The following is a 12859-nucleotide window of genomic DNA, read 5'->3' on the forward strand; positions in this document are numbered from 1 at the left end:
AAGAAATTAAGAAAGGCAAGAGGGTAGGTGTTGGCCCGTGGAAGTTTCCCTGAAGCAGGTCTGATGGTGGAGTTGAGCCAGGGGCCTTTGATGCAGCAACATCTGGACCACATAAAAAAAAAGGCTGGCAGGCAAATAAGAGGCCCGTCAAGCAGAGAAGCTGGGGTGGGAAGCAGGAGACATGGGTTCTAATCCTAGGTCCTCAGTCCCTGAGTGACCTTGGGCAAGTCTTTGAGTTTTCTCTGGTCCTCAATGTTATTATCAGTAAGATAAAGGGATGGAATAAAATGGTCTCTTAGGGTTCTCTCAGCTCTAAAATTTTAATATTCTATAAATGAGACTGTGGACTATTTAAAACTTTTTTCATGTTTGGAGTGAATTTTTTTTTTTTTTTTTTATCTCTGGCAACAAATTAGAAATTCCTCCAGAATTAAAGAGCATGGAATGGAAATCATTTGGCTTTTCCAGCTGAAAAGGTCAACTAGATTCAGAAATGTACTCCAAGGCTGTACTGTCTGCATGGAAACCTAATTAGAGATCATACTTCATTGGCTAAAAGGGATCAAACTTATCCGAGCTTTCATCTGGATATGTATTTTTAAAAAAATTACTCTGAGTTACTAATTCATTTATCTTTCTACTTACAGGAAATTCCACTTATTGATAAAGCTCTGCTTCAACACCCCTGCTCACTCTGAAATACCTTCTTTCTATCCACATTATGATCGTGCTCCTTTACCATGTTATACTTGAAATGCCTTGTCATTTAAGAAACCATAAAAAGGATATCTTTAAAAATGGGATCATCATTTAGCTGGAGATGGCTTGTGTGCCTGGAACCAGAAGCCTGTCCTCTCGGTGGTATGCCTCCATGAAAGGAAGCCAGCCTGGAGACTGCCACCACAAAAGACAGCATCGTGTGTTGCCTTGATTTCTATTCAATTGGAAAGCTGGTGCCCAATTTCAACATGGATAACAAAGCCATGGGAATCTGAAACATCTACATTAGAAGTAAGGATGGCTTTATATTGGGAATATCCTCGAACCCAGGGCCCATTTCTAATCCCCCCTTCTCGCTTTCCCTGATAGAGGCTATTTTTGAAAGAGAAGGACTTTGGCCCAACTCAACACTTTGGTTTCTTACTGTTTACATCTATGAGTCAAAAGTGCTTGCTCCCAAGACCCCCGACCAAACCAAATGAAAATAAATTCAACGTATGCCCACTGAGCCAGGCCTGGGAGTTCTGGAGATCAACTCAGAATCACGGTGTTTCTGTCACTCCCAAAACACTCCTACCTACTTCTACCTGTTCCTAAGTATTGCCTTAGGATACTGACAGTCTCTTCTCCTACTGACAGATTTTGAATGATATTAAAGCTAATCCTCTCTGGCTTGGTTAGGTCTTGTGTAAGATTCCCACACCCCACAATCAAGGCCTTGCAATGTGGTGTTGGAAGAGATAGCCAAGCTACCACACCTATATCACGATTCGGATGAGGATAGTATTTTTTTTCGCCTTCCATGAAACAGCTTTGAAAACCTGAGTCACAGAACCTGCCTCATGCAAATTCTTCCACTCTCCTCCTCCCTGCCAGTATATTGGCACCTTCTTGTTAAAATGAGCAGAGAAGCATGAACAAGACCTCGATGGACCTCAGAATAAAATGCAAGATCTTCAGATTTCCATTGCATGATTTCACCAGGCCAAGGCAGCCCAGCTTCATTTTTACATGCACTGTAGCTCTAAGTATTTGCAGTGCTATAACCTGTAAGTATTTGTATGCCCACCCAAACCCCCCAATATGGATACTTTACTCACTTAGCTTCTGGTAAGAAGCATAAACAAAAAGAATCAAAGAGTAGAAGGCAAGAAACTGGGGACCAATTTTCAGGTCATCCTTTCCTTCTTGAAAGAAGGAATTTGCCTGCAGTGTCTATAATTTAGAAGGTTTTAATGAACGGCTTCTACATTATTTATTACTCATAGAAAGCTGTAAACATCCCTCCCTAACCCATTATGATATTATCTTGGCAGAAGTCAAAAGGTTCAAACATTTGGCACTTTTCATTGGACTGTTGTTGAAAACAGTCGTGCTCTGTGAATGTAACTTCTCTCCTTCCTTGTTACATGGGATTGTGTGTGAGCCTGTGAGCCTGTGTCCGTATCATTCACTTGAGATCGTCAAAAGGCATCCTGGCTTTGTAATTTGCTCTTTTGCAGTTTCACCTTAATAAGAGATTCCAAAATTAGTAAAATAAAATAATAAAGTAAAATAAAGCCAATTTAAAAAGGCATCGACAGAATATACAAACTGGATATTCAAGCAGAAGTGTTTGAAATGCCTCAGCCTCATTTCAAAGAGCTTCCTGCTGTCAAGCCCAAACACCCAGACAGGTAGACTGCTGTGAAATATGTAGGCGATGCCTGCTGCCTGATTTTCAGATGGCGAGGAGGCATTTGAAAGCATCAAAGTTCCCTGTATAGATGTGTGTACATTAATCTCAGCCTCTGTGATCTCTGCACTCGCCTATTGTAACTTGCTGTTTAATAGATTGCCAAACTTTGCCCTTCACAGACTGCACATTTTTTTTTTCCCAAGGATCTGCTCCTCTCCCAGGAGCTTCTTGCTGGGGCCGAGTTTTAAAAGTTTTCATTCCTGGGCTTGTGCTATGGCATTGGGTCACTCTTTGAATTCTGCACTTTTGAACACCTCACTTGTTGGCTTGCTTTTCCTCGCCCCTGGTGTCGATGTCTGTATGTGGCTAAAGTCAGTGCCCTCCAACCATGAAGCATCTGCCAAGAGCCAGCCCTGATATGAATCATTAACAACCACAGCACTAGCCCTGTAAGAGCCTGTAATGTGGTGGGAGAGAAGACAGATCAAAGGCTGTCAACTGGCAGCCCACAGGTTGTGTACGGCCCATAGACATGCACTGTTTTGCCTACACTGTGTTTTAAATTCAGATTAGTAACGAACACAGAAAGGATGGGAAATTTCACTTAGAAATCTGTGGTGCTTCAAGCTCCTCTTGGAAAATTGGAAGGTGTGATTATACAGGGCTTCCTGCCTGCATGGGTCCCGTTTTAGTGGGGATTTGTATTTTTTTCTAAACTGAGTTGGTGGGACAGATACCATTAGGTACCTTAGCCTTGGCTTTCTTGATATCTTGATGTTACCTGCTGGGACATTGGCCTTTTGAGTCTGTGGTCCATGATAAAGACACACACAAAGGCAAATAATACTAAGTGGAATATTTGGGGGACACCAGCAGGTTCTCTAAACATGCCATCTCATTTGATCTTTCCAACACATCTGCAAATCTTGGATTATAATAACCACTTTACACAGGAAAAATTGGGGCTTTCTGTTTTTAAGTACCTTGCCCTATTTCACACAGCTGATGATAGAGGAGCTGGGTGTTGGAACTAGATCTATCAGCTTTGAAGCATTCTTCTTTCCAATTGGAAATGCAAGAAAGTCCCCAGGAAGGGTGCAGTTTGGGCTCCCAGATCTTTTCCCGCCGTCACTCAGCTCTGCTCTAGTCTGGACACTTCTCACTGTACCCTAGATATTCTTGGCCATTTGATCACTTCTTGTGTCTGTGTATTCTATTCCCTGTCTTCACCTTCCCTTCTGGACCTGCAAGCCTCTTCTTTCTTTGCAAGACCAAGATTCATTGCTAGTTCCTTTATGAAGGTTTTCATGACCTCTGGGTCAGTTTTTCTAACACTGGGGCTCCTAGAGGCTCCATTTTTACTCAAATGTCTCGTGGTAAAAGGTCAACATACTGGTTGCTTTTCACTGGACTGTGAGTTCCTAAAGGGCAGGGCCAAATCTCATTCATCACTCCACACCACCACGCCCAGCACAGATGCCTGACATGCAGGAAGTACTCCACGCAGGGTGGCCTATGGGTGGAGCTTTCCAGGCTGAATCACATACCTATCAAGGTCTCCTTGGGGGGAAGTGAAATTGAATTGAAAGACAACAGTAAATTCCATTTGTGTTTCCATTTGTTTTCTCATCCCCCATCATGACACCCTTGTTTATCCTCCAAACTTTCTGCTTAACAAGACTTTGCCACTCTCTGCTCTTTTGCCAGATGGCAACGCACTCACTCCTTCCAATACCCAGATACATCCATCAAGCGACTTCGAATTTGAAACACATCAGAAACTTGCTGGGCATGGAACGGGTAATGAGGAAATGGCATATGTGCACCGTGGGATCATGATGGGGCTGCAAAGTTAATCAAGAAAGAAACAACTCCACCAAGAGCCTGTTAACATACCTGAAAGGGTGGGCAGGTTTGCCCAGGTGTGAGCTGTAGGCTGGCTGACTATCTCTTTCTCATGTGGGTTATGGGAAACCAACATGCCTCCAAATCACTGGCTGGACCTCAACTGAACTTTCAGTTTTTATTTTCCACTCCCATACTATTTTTGAAAGTGTTAAATAATTGCTTCTACAGCTAACCGCTAAAGGCCTCATTTAACAAAAATCAATATGGAGCAGTACAGACGTGGAATAAACCAAACCAGAGGCCAAAGCTTAAAATCCATCTCACCACTGAATCATAAGTGGTAAAATTAAGAGCAGGTGCACTGACAGACAGAGGTGAAGGCTGCCCTGATAAAATGGATTTTTGTTATGTCTAATGAACTCATCACATGCAGACAATGAGAAAGAACTGACCAGGTGGGAGGGAGGAGCTGACTTTGGCAATGATGTGTCTTCTCCACAAAATGATTATTTCAAAAAGCATGCAGAGTAGAGGCTGTAATGCATTTAGGGGAGTTTCAATCGTCATTATTTCATTTCTCATCCTTGACAAATCTTCACTGAATGTGCACTGTGGTTATTTTTAAAACATTCACAGTGAACACAGCTTGTGAAACTTTGGTCATCATCCTAATCAGCCAACTGATGCCCTATTCAAGATTGGTGTATGCCTGCGATCATATTTTAGAACTATTTTACCTGGCGTGAACAGAGAGTAAAGGAAGGCCAGCTCTTTCTTCTAATAACAGGTTCTTAACTGTTAGTCCCAGGAAGTAAAGTACAAAGGCAAATGAACTTCCATAATAAATATTTAAGAAAGATACTCTGAGTTAGAATGAAAGTAAATGTGCAAACTGCTATTTGAGAGAAATGTCTCGATAAGCCTCTTGCAAATACGATATGAAGCAGAAAGTCTGTTAACTCTTTCTGTCTCGTCTTTATTCACCAGGGTTAGGTGCTCTTACAGGGTGGGGGGAATCTGGACTAGTAATATCTTGATGAAGTTGCAAAAACAAAAAGAAAACCCATTTGTTAGAGCACTGGAGCTGACATCTGCACCTGTAAGCCAAGATAATTACAGAGCTGCTCTGCAAATTTGGTTAGGGTTTAGGGGATAATCTTAGACTAATAAAATAAACCATCCTCGAATGTTCTGGTCACCAGGTAGCAAAAACCTGCTTAGGTCTCAGTGGATTTCTTCTTTCTGGTCTCGTTGGGAGTCAGACATTGATGTTATAAATGCTTATGCCACGAGTATCCCTCTCTGAGGTCTGATATCCATTTGGAATCACCTCGGAAAACTCAACACGACCAGCAGTTTCTTGAAGCAGGCCACCCTCTCTGCTCCTGAATGTTCTCTGACCAGGTTGGGCCTTCCTTCTCTTCTAATAATTAGCCACCCATTGCCCCCCTCCAATTTCTTCCAACCCTGTTTCCTACCCCTTGCATTTTTCTTGCTTCTTTCATTTTTCCTGTGTATGCTGACTGCCTAGTTCCTCTTCTACTAAATTATGCTCTATTATTTCCACAGCCTGAAGAACTCACAGCTGAAGCATTATTTCTAACCTTATTTTGTATTCCTAGCATGTGCTATAACCTGTTTTGAGTTTTATTTGCAGCCAAGATGCTGACACAGCTCCAATTTTGTTTTCATATTTTGATTGGGTAGGAGTGTTCATTACTGTGGGTACTAGGGTAGGGAGGAAAAGTCATTTTAAAAAGGCACAATTTACACCTTCCTTAAAGAGCTTTTTGTTTATGAATGCTGCCCATTTAAAATCTAAAAATTACAAATGTTCAAAAAATATATTCCTTTTTTTTTTCTTGGAGAAAAAGGTTTTAATGAAAATTGTAGTAGTCCAGTGTGATTTTCCTATTCTGTTTTTTATGTCATGCCTATTATGTCTGATTTCCTTTTGTGTTTCTTAACTGACCAGCAGACACAGGCAGGTGTGGAAAGCCTATAAGTCAGGGGTGTGTAAGAAATGAGGTTTTCAAAGCCCAGTTCAGCTCTACACTAACCAGCCTTCCCAGGGACAAATGCCTCATTTGTGTCATTATTGAATGCATGGTTCATATTAAGCTTATATCTCATAACCAGGTAATTCATGAGTTTCAGCTACAGGGAACCCCTTAGCTGGGGCATAAAATTTCTAATGAGCTTTCCCATAAAGGAAAGCGTAGGATGAGTGAGGTTTCATGCTCCTTTATGTTTGTTTGTTTTTTAGAGACCCAGTCTTGTTATGTTGCCCAGGCTGGAGCTCAGCAGCTACACACAGGCCCAATTATAGTGCACTTTGGCCTCAAACTCTGGGGTGCAAGAGATCCTCCTGTCTCAGCCTCCTGAGTAGAAGGGACTACAGGGGCCCATCACCATGCCTGGCTAGTTGTCACAGTTCTTGCTGTATGATTCTCAGGCTCGTTATTGGAAGAGATTTAATTTCATGGGACTCCTCTAACTCCAAAATCTTCAAGAACTCTACAGTTAAGGTTGTCAGATCAAATACAAGATACCCAGTTACATTTGAATCTCAGATAAGCCCCAAATAATACTTTGGTGTAAGTATGTCACATGCAATATTTGGGACATAATTATATCAGAAATTATTCATTGTTTATCTGAAATTCAAACCTCTCTGGGCATCTTGTATTCTTATTTGCCAAATCTGGCAACTATATCCACAGTGCATACAGGAACAAGATTTAACTCTTAAGGTAGGTACTTCTGAGTCCCACTTAGGCGGACTCTCTTTTCTTTCTGCCTTATTTTCTGCCATATCCAACTCCCCCTATCCTCCCATCCTCCATTCCACTGAGTTTTGAGTTACTTTCCCAGCTGGAATGCCTCCTTTCCTTCTTGCCCTGGATTACTCAAGACTGACTCCTCAGGGAAGCCTTCCCTGAACACACAGCCAAAAGTAATCTCTTGGTTCTTTTAGACCAGGGAGCTCGTTCTGGGTGGACCATTCATTGGTACATTTCACACACTTGCCTGGGAGCTTCAGCTAACATTTCATCGGTACACTGCATACTGCATTCTTTCCAAGAAGGCACAAGCTCTTGGGTAGCAGTGACCTTGCCTTACACTTCTCTGTGTGCTTTGCAGTGTCCAGCACTAGGCCCTTCATATAGTTGGTGCTCATGAGATACTTACTGATAAAAAGACCACTATTGATTGTCACTGAGCTGCTCTCTTTTGCAGCTTCACGTCTCTCACACTTATTTCCCTGCATTGAGGGAGGGCTCAACCCCATCTCCACAATGTGAGCATGAACTCCATCACATACCTCATTAAAAACCTGGTAGCCAGGTTCATTTCTTATGGACAAGTGAAGAATAAGTAATGCAAACTCAGTCTTACGTGGGCAAGCCACTTGTTCTCTCTGCAGATTAGTTGTCTCATCTGGGAGAAAGGCCTGGTTCCTCCCCTACCTCTAAGGGTCATGAGGATACATGAGATCTTGGGAAAACATAGATAGGATGGTGCTGGAGTACATTTAATGGTGAGGCCAAGAACATGGAATAAACATTTCTAAGTATATTGTTTAAACCGGATGCTTGAGTTTCTAATGAGAATTTCAGGGCATATGCCAGCATCAAATTTTCAAATTATGGCTGACAAGGTGGGATTTTTAAAAATAACACAATTGGAGACAAAAGCAGCTGGCAAGCAGATGGCAGGATTCTCTTGCTAACCTAGGGTACTATGTCTTGGCCACTGGAAATTTATACTTACAAGCTATCTCATATGATTGTCTGGATTTTAGAATTATGCCAAAAAACAAATTTCTGGGAAAAAACAATAGAGTATTAATGTCAGCTTTGAGTTTCTTTAAAAACTGTTTTAAATGTTTTTCTTTAAAAAAAAAAAACTGTTTTGCTTTTCCTCATATGGGTCCCCACACTTACCTTGTATGAGTCATCATCTCATGCACCAGGGCTTTTAAAATATGATAAGTAAAGCAAGACATCTACTGTATATCTTGTTAGGAGCTTGCTTTTCCTTTTGGCTCTTGTGGCGCTACAGGAAAGATGGTGAGGCGTTCATGCACCCGTGTGCCACAATGGCAAGGTGAGCCACACGTAGGGGCCATACTAGCCACAATTGCCTAGAAAACATCATTTCACTGCTGGATCTACAGGCAACCCATGTACTGTGATTCCTCCTCCTCACACCCACATTCCAGGCTCAATTAGTGGAATCCCAGTCTTACATCCATACCACAGCAGCACATTAAAATGTCTCCGATTAAGCCCTGGATTAGCATGTGCCCAGGCTTTATCTTAATTGCCGATTAAGATTAATCCCGCTAGGGAGTTTTCCAGGGCTGCTTTATTACCATGGGGTGAATCATTACACATTTTGAGTTGCAAGTTCCATTTAGCTTCCTTTGACTAAAATGGGAGACCCAGACTCTCTTGGCTTCTAAGGACGGGGCTCTTTACTGCTTTCTGAAAACCTCCCTTGACAGCTCATTTGCACCTGAAGGTTGGGGGGATGAAGCCTTGATCCCTCTTGACAAGTCTATGAAAACTGGAACACAGGGAGTCACAGGCTTTCTGGCAGGCTCTTGGCTTTAAATATCTACAGTGAACTTTGGCTTGAAGAATGATCTTTATATACTTGGTGCTGGCTTTATCATTCATAGTGATTTACTTAAAACCCTTTTTTCTCTCTCTCTTTCTCTGGCTCTATATGAAGGTACATAATTTGTTTTCTGGACCATTTGAGGATATGGTATATACGTGGTCCTTTAGCTCTGCATACTTCAGTGTGTGTTTCCTGAGAATGGGAATAATCTCTTACATAACCACAGCTCAGTTTTGAACTTCAAAAATTTACATTGGTACTTTTACCAATACTGATTTTACTAATAATTTTACCAATACTGATTTACTCCGAAATCTACTTCACTAAGTGATACCCCAATACCTATTAAGTCTGGTTACAGAAAAGGGGTTGGAATTGAGAGCAAGAGAATTCTGCATGTTAGAGGTAAAGAAATGAGACCTAGAAAAGAGAAGTCACTTAGTGAAGGTCACACAGTGGCAGAAGAGTCCAGATAAACTCAGGAACTCAGGGGCAACTTCTAGCCATTGAATGGAGAAGCTCATAAAGACTCAAGAAAGGTCAGGTCAGTAACGACTTTGGAAACATCCAGTGCTACCTGGTCAATCAGACTTGACACTACCCTACCTAGACATGGAAATTTTCCAACTGCAAAGGCCAAGAGCTCTGTTTTTGAAAGGGTATGCTTCACATTTATGTGATGCATAAGAAAGACTTGATGATAGTTGTGCCTGCTTCACTGAAACAGGGATTCTCCCAGCTTTAAGATACTAATTGGTCATGGAATTCGGTTTGGCCCTCTGGGGAGGCATAAGTCAGAAGCATTCAGCAGCAATGTGGAGATCACTAACGTGGCACAGCTGTGAGACCTTTTGATACTAGCACGTGCCTTTGGCCTGACTCAGACTGGAGAACCTGGTAGACACCCATGGCCATGGCTCCTGGGGATTCCTAATAGAGCAGTTCCCTGCTTTCTACCCCAGGGAACCTGATCATGTTACTGCTCTGAACGGATCGGCTTTGGTCAGAGATCTGGGTCAGCTGAGTCTGTGTAGCACTTTTCAATGTCAAGACCAGTCATGATACTCATCATCAAATGTATTGCCCCATTCTGTGATGTCTCCATTTGAGAATCTGTCCTAATCGAAGAGCCAACACTGGTAACAGTTTTATCCTGTTTTATCCTGACAGGCCATCAACAGACTTCAGAAGAATCACAGAGCTCCAGTCTCCTTCCCAGATCCCCCACCAGGCATCCCTTCCTAAGAATTCATTCTCACATGGCTGTGGGTATTCCCGCTTCTGCTAGTAGAGTGCATGCCAAGAAAAGAGAAAGCCCCTCTCTGGTTTCCCAACCCTGCTTACTGCCCTGGGCGGCTGGCTACCAGTCTTAGAAGTATTTGGGAGTCCTAATGGATGCACCCATAACTAGGTAACACAAATACCCCAAAGTCTTTATCTTCCTTTACACTAAAGCCCTGAGATGTACCACACTGGTCACTGGTATTTCTGAACGGACAGAAGTCGTTTGCAGGTCTCTTTCTAAAGGTTGTAGTCTGCCACTCTCATGGTAATTTCACCCTAAAGCAGAGCATAAGAATTGAGGATGAAAGCTTTTTCTTTTGTTGAACCCACAGTATAACCATGTTCCTTAGATTCTATTACAAAACAACCATTGGCTTTAACTGGAAACTTGAAAATTTAGGGTAATTATAGTATCAATTCATGATTACTCAACACATTTCCTCAACTTCCTTTGTGACTGATATTTTGAATATGTTACTGTAACATTCGTTGAAGAAAGTGTGCTGTCCTGAAACAAGTGAGGCCTAAGACACCCCACACGTCTAAGATTTCTCACCTATGAATCATGCGGCTGCCAAAATCTCTTTCACCTTCTTTCTTCTTTCAATCCTTCTCTCTTAAGTTCCCTAAACTGTGTCAGGCTTCCTGAATTTGCCTTCAGCACTAGCAGTAACACGACTCTAAATGGATGAGTTTTCCATGTTATTCTGGTCCAAGCTGCAAATGATTAGATTCCCTACCGAGCCCTGATGGCAGTATGACTGGGCTTTAACTTGATGGGACTGACTTCGTTAATAGAATTCTCTCTTCAGTTGTTTGACTATGTTAATGTTGCTAGAAGGGGGAAAAAAAACCACCCTGATTTTCCTATATGTAAGCTGTTTTCAAACTTGTGTGGGGGTTCTCCCAAACAGATCTGCAGTTTTCTTCCTATGGAGATACTACAATTACACGTTCCTTTTTCTCTTTATTAAAACTCGTATCTTGCTAGGCACTCTGCCAGGAGTACTGAAATTTAGTCCTGATAAAAATCCTTCTTGGATATTTCTGGTCTAAGCTTTAAGATCTCTTTTCCTGCTTCCCCTCTTTGCTCTTTTCCCCTCCCCGATTACCCCCTACTCAAGGCACGTGCACATACACACACAATTCATTTATGCCTACCTTGGAACAGATCTGAGCCAACATATTCCCTGGGGGGAAACAATGGTCTCTTTCCCTATTAATGAACAGTATGGTGTTGCAGATTCATGGAGGGCTTAATTTAATAAACATGGAAAGATGAATATGCTTATGGGACAGCAAACCTCTTTAGGTTTAAAATTACTGACATAGAAGAATTGTCTCATGAAGCACCTCATCCTTTCACGGCTGGGTCATTATGGAATACAATTCGGCAGGGGAAACGTACCTCCTACCTGGGGCTTCGACTCCTTCTACCCGTTGACTCCATCTCCTCCATCCCTAAGTGCCGGAGGAGGCGTCAGATCTGCAGAAGTCAGCAATGCCTGTGTGTGAACTAGTTCAACCTCCAATTCTGTGGCTTAGTCCTTATCGGTTATTCGATGGGAACCTGAAACTTTGTCGAAGGGGAAGGTATTTTGCTGGCTCGGCTAGAATTGAGTTTAGATAGCACCCAGGATATTGTGATAACCAATCAGCTTGAGGTGAAGGCCTCATCCCAACTCATGACCAGCTTTAGCAGGCCTCATCCCAACTCCTACCCCCTTTTCCTCCCCGCCACTAGATGCACTTCAGACTGAATCCTCTGTGCTCCTGACCTCACTCTTTTTGTGGGAGAAAAAGCATACAATAAGAGAATAAGAACGGATTTAGCTGGTATACTAGACTCTATAGTATAAGTTAATAAGGACCAGCCCCCTAATATCTCCCTCATTGGCCAAGCAGAGCCTGTCCCTACCCCATCCTGAACCCATGGCAGACATTGCTAATCAATCACAGTATTCTTTCCCATTAATACCCAAATAGTCCATGAATCTTTCTCACTACAGTACCTTAAACAGTACCTACCAATCAAATGAAATTGACATGGGACCTGAATCCTACTCACAGTTCTAGGTTCCACTGAATAATCCTACACTGCTGGGGTTTGAATCCCAGCTCCGCCACTTAAAAGCTGTGGGACTTAAGTTATTTTGTGTCTCTATTTCACCAACTGTAAAAAGAGGTAACTACAGTCTTTTTCTCATATGGTGCGTATTAAATGAGTTGATACTGTGAAAATGCTGATAACAGTACCAGGCACACATCAAAAGGGAATGATGTGTTTGCTATTGTTATTGTTCACACGTAAATGTCAGGTCGGGGGAATGTGTTCCAGAATATCAGCCCCTTCCCCTTCATCTTGGATTAGTCTGTCAGATGGCTAGGTAATCTGGCAAAGTTTTCAGGAGAGGGGGGAAAAAAAACAGGGGGAAGTCTACCCAGGCATTTAAAGATGCAAAAGGCTGCCTGGTAGGGAGCAAAGAGCTGGGAACTAGTGAGCACCAACAGAGAGCCGGGTGCTGGGGAGAAAGAAAGGAAGGCGCATCAAAGACTTCACAACCAGGCTTTATTAAAGTACATGTTCTCTTCTGTTCCTCTTAAATTATGCAAACCAAACTGAGCTAGGCACAGCAGAGCATAGATCCTCCACTAAAAGGGTAAGAAGCTTGCAACTGAGCCATAGCTGTAAAAGGCAGA

At 42.3% G+C, this 12859-nt stretch overlaps 1 long non-coding RNA gene across 2 annotated transcripts in view; it reads left to right on the forward strand.

The window, feature by feature from the left end:
• Positions 1-11222, forward strand: part of LOC108288204 — a 36541-nt gene extending 25319 nt beyond the window's left edge. For both annotated transcript variants that reach the window (XR_005196647.1, XR_001818641.2), the window contains one exon: positions 1092-11222. This is a non-coding gene — a long non-coding RNA (uncharacterized LOC108288204). The remainder of the gene's footprint in view (positions 1-1091) is intronic.
• Positions 11223-12859: the final 1637 nt, after the last annotated feature.

The sequence above is a fragment of the Cebus imitator genome, unplaced genomic scaffold, assembly GCF_001604975.1.
Source record: "Cebus imitator isolate Cc_AM_T3 unplaced genomic scaffold, Cebus_imitator-1.0 Scaffold367, whole genome shotgun sequence".
NCBI classification, from domain to species: domain Eukaryota; kingdom Metazoa; phylum Chordata; class Mammalia; order Primates; family Cebidae; genus Cebus; species Cebus imitator.